General features: G+C 28.3%; 1 protein-coding gene across 2 annotated transcripts in view; it reads left to right on the top strand.

The window, feature by feature from the left end:
* The first annotated feature begins 5,927 nt into the window (after positions 1–5,927).
* LOC100161003 (MICAL-like protein 2) overlaps positions 5,928–10,981 on the top strand; it is a 39,380-nt gene continuing 34,326 nt past the window's right edge. For both annotated transcript variants that reach the window (XR_001678675.1, XM_008192002.2), the window contains exon 1: positions 5,928–6,513. The gene's annotated coding sequence lies outside the window, so the exon portion shown is untranslated. The remainder of the gene's footprint in view (positions 6,514–10,981) is intronic.

Here is a 10,981-nt window from a genome sequence, read left to right as displayed (position 1 = left end):
ATTTAATACAAAGCTCCTGATATATTGTTACAATATCAGTTGAAAAATATTAAAAATACATAGGCACAATTTTTTTTTATAAGCATTTAAAGATCAAATTTGGACAAAATTTATCAAATTTTAATTTGAAAAATTATTTTGTAGTTAAAAATTTATAAAATGTTCAATTTTTGTATCTAAGAATTGAAAATTTAAAACAAGATTCCACGTAAGTAATTAATACTGTTACCAAAAAATCTAAAAAATACATTTACGCAGTTTATTTTTATAGTCATTTTAAGTACAAATTTGGACGAAATTACATATTAAAAACCTAGGATAACTATTTTAGTTATTTTGTTGTGATTGTATAATATTATTCGTGGGTACTTGAAACTTCTAAAGTATACTATTATATATCTATGATAGTACCACGGTTTTTTGTTGATGTATAACGCGTTATAAGTACCTAATAAATATTATGATATGATTAATTTGGAATTTATTATAGGTACCTAATATAATATTATGTCTTATACCTAGACTAACATACCGTCTCCGCTCAGAATCGTTTTTCTTATACAATGATATTATATCATTGAATTCAAATTTAATACCATCCATTATACAGTGACCCACTTGTAACCTACTGTACAGCAGAGCGAAATCCACTTACCCACCTTTTTTTAATATGTAATTTCAAAATAATTATTCAATTTTAAATTTGATAAATTTTGTCAAAATTCGATCTTTAAATGCTTAGGCATAAAAAAAATTGTTCCTATGTATTTTTAATATTTTACAACTGCTATTGTAACAATATATCAGGAGCCTTGTATTACATTTTTACACTTTTTGGCAGTGGTGTCATTTCAGTTTTCAATAGAGGGGGCCAGCCCGAATTAGTAAAAAAAAACCGTTTGCAACCACCTTTTAACTACTTAAATTTTTTTATGATATCCTCCTAATTAACTAGGTAACATCATTTTTAGGGTTCCGTACGGTAAAACGGGACCCTATTACTAAAGCTCCGCTAGCCGTCCGTCCGTCCATCTGTTACCTGCAGGTTGTATATCATGAACCATGAAAGTTAGAAAATTGAAATTTTAACAGATTATGTATTTCTGTAGCCACTATAACAACAAATACTAAAAATTCTGGAATATATAATATAAGCAGTGTTGCCGACATGTTTATAGCTCATGAAGGTACGGAACCCTTCGGGCGCGAGTCCGACTCGCACTTGGCCGGTTTATTAAATATAAGGTAGCAGATATTTTAGAAAAACAATTGTATACCTATATCAGTTAAAAGTCTACAAATTAGTATATGACAATATTTATATTGATAATCAAAAATATTAGTAGCTTATTTGGATATCTTCTTATTTTTATTTTTGAAAATATATCAACTGCATTATCTATAAATTAATTTTCCCTGAATCATCCCTTATACCCCATACCCTATTACTCTTATATATAGGTATACGATATATTTATAAATTAATATTATCTTAAATTATAATATACATTTTTTTTTATTGTTTGCTTATCGGCTCAAGTTTTGTCTATTTATTAAACATACCAAAAATTATTTTCGATTCTTGAGCAGTTTGCAGTAATTTTATATTTTTAGCCACAACACCCATTCATTTTTTTAAATCATATTTTGCCCAAATTAAAATATTAATGTAAACACGTGTCACTAAAAAAATAAATTTTAATTTAGGTAGAATAAGGTACCTACTCAACTAAAATATTAACATAATACGCAGAATAGTTGAATCATGCATACACGACTGTCGCAATTCGCAAGTTAACTGAAGTCCGTGATCAATGATAATTATTAATAAGAGTGTCAAGCGGTTGTTGTTTTTAGAATTTGTATTAATTTTAGATTTTAGAAATTAAACTATACGAGATTATGATACTAATTATTATTATTGTTGTGTATATTAATATTCCAGCTATCAATTAGTAAAAATGTATCATTGTGACAATAATTTTTTAGTACTTAGTACTTACATAGTATAATATTTTCTGAAAATATTATAAAATAAGCATGTTTTTGTGCTAATAAAATATAGTAATGGTAAAACGGCAAAAAATGGGCACCGGCCCATCGGGACGCTTTTAAAATCAGACAGGGGCAAATTCCCACCTTGCCCCCCCTCCCAAATGACGCCACTGCTTTTTGGCCGAACAGATAAAACTTTATTGATATTCATAGAAAAAAAGATAAAAAATTGAAATATGAAATTGTCTGTAAACAGCTCAAAACAAGACAAAATATTTTGGAATTTTATCAAGTATAAGAATTGATAAAATAAATATTCAGTGAAATTGTCATGTATCTACAGTTATTCGTTTTTGAATTAGGTACAACAAAATAAGAAAATCGCTACATGAGAAATCGAGTGAATATCCTGCAATGTTGTAAAAATTTGAATTTCAAACGGTAAACAACCAGTGAACATTTCATGTATCTACGGTCATTCGTTTTAAAGTTACACCAAAAATTCCCGTTTTTCCTTAAATTTTCTTTTGTTTTTCACGGCGCTTTTGAAAACTACTAAAAAATTTTAGTTTGGCCCCCAAAGTACCAACTAGATTCACTTTCCTATCAGAAAAGTACTGTTGAAGAAAATCCAAGCACTTTTACTGTCCTAAAAGGCGATGACAGACACAAAAAAAAATAAAAATAAAAAAACACATTATTGTAAAATCAATACATTCATCGTTCCACAGAATCTAAAATATATGGAAAAACGCAAATTTTTACGTAAAATAAATTTTTGACAAAATCCTTTTTGTTTTTTGGCGTAACTAAATATTATATATTTGCATATTTCATATTTTTATTGAATGTTTATATTAGCATTTTCTATACACAATATAATTTTAAAAATATTTTGAAGCTTTTTGAGCTAATTTTAAACGTTATAAAATTAAAATTAAAATTTGTTATTTAAATTACTGTCAAATGTCAATAAAAACTTGAAAATGTTATACAAAGATCCTCATACGTTTTATAATAACTGTTAAAAAATATTTAAGATATATATTATATAAGCAAAGTTTTTTTAAGCATTTAAAGTTCTAATTTTTAGAATACTCAACAAAATCTCGAAAAATTGTAAATTGTTTTGTAATTATAAATGAATAAAAATTTCAATTAAAGCTTAGGATTAAAAATGTTAAACAATGTTTTTCATAATAAATTCATCTGGTAATCAAAAAAATCTAAAAATTATAAAAACATAGGTACAGTCTTTTTTTCTAGATATTTTAAGTTCTAATTTGCAGAACGAAATTATACATAAACGAGAGAATAACGTTTTTAGTTATTTTTGAGTCATTTAAAATAGACACAAAAAATAACATATAACATCATTGTAAAATCAATACATTTATCGCTCTGTATAGAATATACATTTTACTATGGGTCTTTATCTTTTTTGCTCATAAAAATTAAAAAAAAAAAAAATCACACTAAAACTTACTTCACATTATATTTATAACATAGGCTAATAAAATGACAATAGTATAAAAACGTATGTCAATCACAATTTCAACTAGTTTAGTTGTATAGGCAAGCCTGGGCAAGTTAATGATAAGTTTTAATTGAGCTAAATTAAGTTGATTGAAAACATTTTAATAAGTTTAAAGTTAATAGTTATCCGAAATTTTTTTCAACTCAGTTAAAAAAATAGTTATATGGAAACTTAAAGCTAACTCATTAATTAAGTTAAGTTATTATTATTCTTTTAAAATATATAAATAGCCAGTATTATGTGGTGTTTAAAATAATAAAAAGTTAATGCTTATTTAATATGTACCTATATCAACAATGATAATTGTATTACAATTTATATTTATTATTTATTTATTTTTAAATCAATGTAACTTGGATTTGATTAAAAGTAACTCGTTATTTATTAAGTTTATATCAATAGAAATCAGTTTAGTTAAAAATGAAGTTTTATGAATATTAAATTCTAAAAAGTTAAGTTAAAATTAACTTAACTTTAACATTTTAACTCGTTTATGCCCAGGCTATATAGGTATATAATATACTATCTAATTATTTTATAATTATTATAACAACAAAATAAATATGATTAAAACATAGTTCAAGGTACCAATTGACAAACCAGTATTACTCAATAGTCAATAGTGCATGATAATAATTACCCAATGAATAAATAATTTGCATAAAGATTAAAGATATGATCATTTTTTATTTTTTTTATCTTAGAGCGTAACTGTTATTGAAGTATAATGTAGATGGTACCTATTCTATACAAATATATAGGAACAGTAATATTATAATTTTAAATTTAAAGTAAAAATATTTATTAAATTCAAATATGCAATCGTCCGGGTAGACATATACAGTGTGCAGTGTAAGTAGGTACACATAGTTTTATAACGAATGCAGTTATTTTACCTTTATACAAAATAATTATTAAATCTAAGTTCATGTGCATTATGAAAATAGTAGGTATATATAGGTTAAAGTTAAATTATATTTATATAATATAATACAAATTAGAATAGGGATAACGTATAAGTGTATAATAGAATGTACCTACTTTGAACTTGTTCATTATCCATTTGAACCATAAATTATATTGCATAGCAGTATAGCACTTTTGCACTAAGCAGAGTTTGATTTCAGATGTAACTTTTAACATACTAACATGAGATCGATCCGTGATTTGTTGGGATTTCGAAATTACTAATTATACTTGTGCATCAGTTTTAATAAATGTCAGTCTGGAACCAATTTTTACTTAATTTTAGATCTTACCAAGTGAACATCTTATGACTCAATTAAATATCAATGACTTTAAAAAAAATAATGTCCTTATAATATTATACTCTATAAAATAAAGTACTTATATAATATGTATGAACAATTAAAAATAAAGTTTGTATGTTGTACAAATTTGTTGCAGTTAATGCTCACGAACTACGAAGTCCGTGCCAATGATTTGAATTTTCAACTCTTTCAGTACCTATCACAATAATATACTTCCAACATCCAAGGTTTGCCCAAATATGAGCATAATATGAGTATATTATGACTAACAAACTGTAATTTTGAATGTCTTAAAAATGATTGTTTTTCTTAATACTCACATTCCTACTAGGTAGGTACTTGGTAGGTATCTATAGCTATATATTATTATTTTTATAAACGACCATCATCATGTAGGTCACGTGATTAAAAGTAATGAGTATAGGGAACTAGGAAGTTGGAATTCTCTGATACCCATGTACAGACCACAGACGCGTATTATAGTAAGTATGAGGTTAGATAGACAGGTGACAGCTTATATATTATCATTATACATTTATACCATTTATGATTATTATTATTGTTATAGGCTCGTTCTAGTTGTCTAGAATAAGGTTATTGTGTGTTGTGTGTACCGTATAGTAGTATAATATAACATATAGGTATATCTTGTGGTTATAAGGTTAAGGTCTAAACTGTCTATAAACGAGTACCTACAATGGTACAATAAGAATCTTAAATCTTTGTAGGTCTAGGTTTTCTTTTGTTTTCTTATTATTTTATTTCCGTCATATTCGACAGTCGACCGACGACGGAAAAAACACCTCGAGTAGGAATTCATTAAAAAAAAAAATGCTTACTATAATATTCACAAGACAAGACGTGAATATCATAAATTATATTATAAACTATAATAATATTATAATATAAATTATAGTATTAATTATAGTATTGTATACAGTGACGCAAATAGGAAAAATGTTTAGGGGGGGCTCAAAGCCCCAACACATTTTTTTTAAAATTATAATTTATAGGTACATACTTTTAAGAATGGTATACTATATACTATAGGGTATACTATACCCCCCTCTATTTGCGCCACTGATTGTATACAAAAACAATAAATTACAGAGTACCTACAGACTATGACGAGACTACCGGATGAGGAGACGGTGTCCGAGCACTCCGAGCTCGCCTCTGCCACCACTGACCTACATCGAGCATCGGTTGCGCGGACGTCAGTTTTCCGTCGCTGCACGTGGCATCACTGTGCAACTGTTGCTGCCGCCCAGCGGCCGTTTTATTTTTGCGTGTTGGTAATCGCCTCGCACACACATGCGTCGCGTGTTACTAATTCTCGTAGCGTTACGATCCCCGGTTACCGTGTGGCGTGTTCGGCAGTCGGCGCTACAACTCCACTCGTCAGTCGTCAGCCTGCTGCGTTATAACGTCACTGCTTCTCGCGTCGTCCGTGAACAGTTCTTTATTATTATTTTGACATTTTTTCGACTTATCAAATTGCGGCGTGTTATCAATTTTCCGCTCGTTCTTTCGCCGTTGATACGCGACAACAATATTCCGAACCGAAGGTGCAGGTGCGACTGACAAGTACGGTCCACGACAATATCGGCAATATTATACTTCAGTCATACATTACGCATTTACGCCCTAATATCGATTTCCAGTTGGCTGGGAAACCGACATAAAATTTAAGCTAAATTTCCGAATCAGGTCAGTACTTGGTACGCTCAGCCATCATTGCTGACGATTATTATTATTATTACCTATCTAAATCGATTGCATATATACGAGATGGTTTAGGGTGTATCTCGATCGATAGAATACAAAATAAAAAAAATCTTTATGTAGAGGTGGGTGTGTAGGGTTCACAGTTATTTATTATTGTGTAGTTATTTTGTAATTTATGTCAATTTATTTGAAAATTGTCAGTTATTACAGCATGATATTATAATTTATAAGTATGTAGGCAGGTGCGCCTTTGTACGTTAGAGCAAAGATTACTTTTTCGCTTACCCTTAACAATGTTTGTCTGGCGAATTGTTCGTTGTTTATTTGTTTTTTGTTTTATTTACTTAAAATCAATACGTTTTTAGTATTTTCAAACATATTAACATATTATTGTGAACTGTTCTATAATAAATTTGTGATTTGTATATGTTGAGTAATATAGATAGGTACCTACTCTAAGATTGGCTAATAGGAGTAACATTTAAAAAAGTTCAAAAATTATGGCCTTCCTTCGAAGATACAATTGTTTGCACTTAGATACTTTACAAAGTTACAATAATTTAAAGTTGTGTAGTACCTAGTAGATTTTTTTATTAGTCTTAGATTCTAAGCTGAGCGAGTAAGCTAGTATTTTACAATAATGTTAATTTTTTTTATCCTGTAAACTTAATTTCTACCAGAAGGAGTGCTTTGATTTCAGCATATATATAGGTAGTATATACATATCTTATCTTTTAGCAAATTGAACCAAGATGGTACTTAAGAGAGGTCATTTTTCGATGTTCTCAATATTTTTTTAACGCCACGGGAAAAACCATCAAAATACCCTATTGTTAATCTATTTTTTTTCTAACGCTTTGTTTATTATCATAGAAACGAATACAATTTTAAAATAACTGATAAAAAAACAAAAATAAGTTGGGCATATATTATTATATTTTGAATTAATTTATTAACTCGTCTATTATAATCTAATACTCTAAACAATTCGTTAAGTAAACATAATACCTATTACCTCGTATACTATCTAGTACATTCATATTATGTATAATATTATAGATAATAATAGATAACCGGGTTAATGCATTGTACCTGTTGTAGAAACCGACCTATATATATTAAGTGTGTGTATTTTCGAATGAAATCGATGCATCATTATAATAGGTATGTAGCCATGTAAGTATTAAAGTAAATATCATTTTTTTCTTCAAAATTTGGCGTTTTTCAATTCGTCATACCCAATTAATTTTAAACGTAGAGCTTGTGCGGATGTTACGAGTAAGTTGATTATGTAATATTTGTGTTACTTACTTATCTTTGTTTATTAATTATTTCGTTGTCACGTGCAGTACACACTGAACTAAAACTGCCATCGCATTTTATAATCTATATATATATACTAGTTGTACAATAGGTAATGTGTTTTCACATAATTTTTTTTCGGTTTTTTGTGACAATAGATAGGCACATTTTTCGTGTAGTACAATCAACATAAATTGTATTATAAATAGGTCAGTTTTTTATTTTTCATGTACCTAAAAAAAAATAACATAGGAAATGCGTAAAAAAAATATGGAAGTGTAACGCGTCTGTATTCAACAAAATCTTCACAATTTTTTTGTCATATTGAACTCTGCGTGTAAAATGGTTTTATGAATGTCATGATTTATAGTTTACTTTATCTATATATGCGCTTTCAAAACATGTTAAATGATAAATAATCCATCCGATACTGGCTTGTGCTGACGTGAGTGAAATGAGACCAACACCAGAGTCCAGACTTAACACAAATAGTTTGAATATTAGAAGACGGTGTTATGGATTTTGGTGTTTACGGCTTCTGTGTTCCCCGGCATAATGCCCGAGATCCGTATTGCGCCTGCGGTAAAATAATTGCGACTTTAGTTTAATATATATATATGGTATTTAAATTCTATACGTATTCCATACATTATGCACACCACACATATTACAGCCATATAACTATATAAGCAGCGTGTAAGTAATAAAAAAAAAATGCAATAAAAAGAGACGTAAAAACGGACGTTCTTGAAGACTTAACGAGTTTTATGTTGTTTATAAAAAGGAAGGTACCTTCTCCTCGCGATCCCACCACAATTAAACATTATACACAAAATTATACGTCTATTATATACGTGGGTACCTGTAGTTCTGCGGTCTGCCAGTATAATATATAATTTTTTATATTTTTATATTATTTCTTATTGTATGCGTTCGTCTCCGTACTTATACATTGGTATAGATATAGGTAGGTATGTAGTTATTTGCGATACCGTCTAAAATGCACGGCAGCAGGCAGGTACTTAAAATCTCGCTTAAAATAATGTATTGATTATATTGATTTTATTGTATCGATGTATTAATAATGTGTTGTTGATTAAAATGTATTATTTTAAAACATTTGTGTTTGTACTTCAAAATTTTTTAAAAAATAAACATTTTGGTCTAATTTATCTTTATATACTATAGGAACGCACCTAATTTTGTTGGGAATTTATCTGATATTTTATTAAATTAAAACATAAGTATTTTGAAGGGTTGCCACATGAAACTGATTTTACCGCTTAATAATGGTCACAGTTTGAGTCCTGTGTATTTTCAGACTAAAGAGGGTTAGAGTTTAGACATCTGTGCATATAGCTTAAGAAATATTGCTTTAGGTTATTGCCGGATAAAAATCAAACCCAAACGACCCTAGTGATGGTTCACCTTTTGAATACGTGTTTGTTAAGGACCCATGGGCTATGAAGCGTGAAAAAAATAAAAATAATGTTGGGTAGGTGGGGTGCATACTGCATATCCATGGGTCTGTGCATGGCACATTGTATATACTATACAGGGTGTCCCGTGAAGATATACCAATTAGCCGCAGAGGGGAACTCCCTGCTGGATAAAAACCGGTTTTTTGCCGTTTTACCTATAAACTAAAAAAATTATTAAAAATCATGAGATTAATGAAAATAATATGTTGATAAGTCAAAATGTTCACAAAATAACCTCTATAAAATGGCTATCTTCAATTGTTTCGAAAATAAAAAAAATAACTTTTTGAACTTTTTACCAAACAATGTAATTAAATTAAAAAATAAAATATGTGTAGATAGTCCTTGTCTCTGTGAGTCTAATAAAAACAGATTTTTGATATATTTATTATCTCAGAAGATATCGCAATGGGTAAATCCTCGCGGGACACCCTGTATATTATTATATATATAATTCATCCATATATTTGACTAGATCTTATCCCTCTCATTCTTGGTTTTCTCTACCATTTTTCTCCCCCATAGAATTCCACTTGCACCATAAATACTAACAGACAATAGGTAATATTTTCATAACTTGTTTCATGACGTTTATTGTTAAACGCTTACCTATACACCATTGTCTGATATTTTCTTAATTAGAGACCGGAGTGTTTGCGTTATCCTTTGGGCTAGGGGTAGAAGTATGTAACAGCAGGGACGTTTTTGACACTCAGTCATTAATGCATCCCTATAGGCTATAATGTTATTATTTAAAAACAAAATTACTTTTGTTGTGTTGTGATCGATTAAAAAAACAACATAATAATAATTCTGTCGGCGGAGTCAAGTTTTGTTACTCATTATTACCTGTTGAGTTTACCCACCCACTTGTTTGAAATATCAATATAGTTTTTTTATGTTATTTATTATTTTACTATTATTTGTTGTTTTTAATTTTGACTATAGAATAATTATGTACCATGTACCCATGAACTTAATTTGGATTTTATTGTAAAACATGTTTTGAGGCGACATCTGTTACAAATATGTTCATGTTTTTGAATTGTCACTATAGAAACTAGACACATAATAATCTATAGTTACTAAGATAGGCCAGTTTGTATCTTGAGTTTTTAAATTTCACGGCAATTTTCGAGAAGATCACAAAAATGATGAAAAACGTTTAGGGAAAGAATAGGTACATATTATTAAAGTTTATTGTTTTTATTCTGTTATAGTGTTATAATCATAATAATAATTATTTTCATGTATAAAAAAAAGTAACACATGCATCTGTTTTTTTTCAATATTAGATATTATACTGAATAGTTATTTTTTGTTAAAATATGACAGGATCTCCGTGTTTATAAATTCAACTTTTAAAGGTAAAAAAAACTCTTTGTTTCGAGATCAAATATTTTGAACTGTAGATTTAATATTAATAAATTTCAAGTAAATATATTTTATATAAATCTGGTTTTATTACCTATGTTGGTTATCTTATTTAACTATATCAATAATTAAGTATTGTAGTTGGTTTTTAATATTGATTTGCAAAACCACAACTAAGAAAAAAATATTCTATTTAGTATTTTAATATTAAGTATAACTGATAAGAGGTTATGCAGTTATTGTAATCTGTATTGTATCGTTTCTGTTTGAAAATTAAAATAGGATTATTAGGT

This window comes from Acyrthosiphon pisum, chromosome A2, assembly GCF_005508785.2.
Source record: "Acyrthosiphon pisum isolate AL4f chromosome A2, pea_aphid_22Mar2018_4r6ur, whole genome shotgun sequence".
In the NCBI taxonomy this organism is placed as follows: Eukaryota; Metazoa; Arthropoda; class Insecta; order Hemiptera; family Aphididae; genus Acyrthosiphon; species Acyrthosiphon pisum.
Note: the sequence above shows the minus strand (reverse complement) of the source record. Positions and strands in the feature narration are given on the sequence as shown.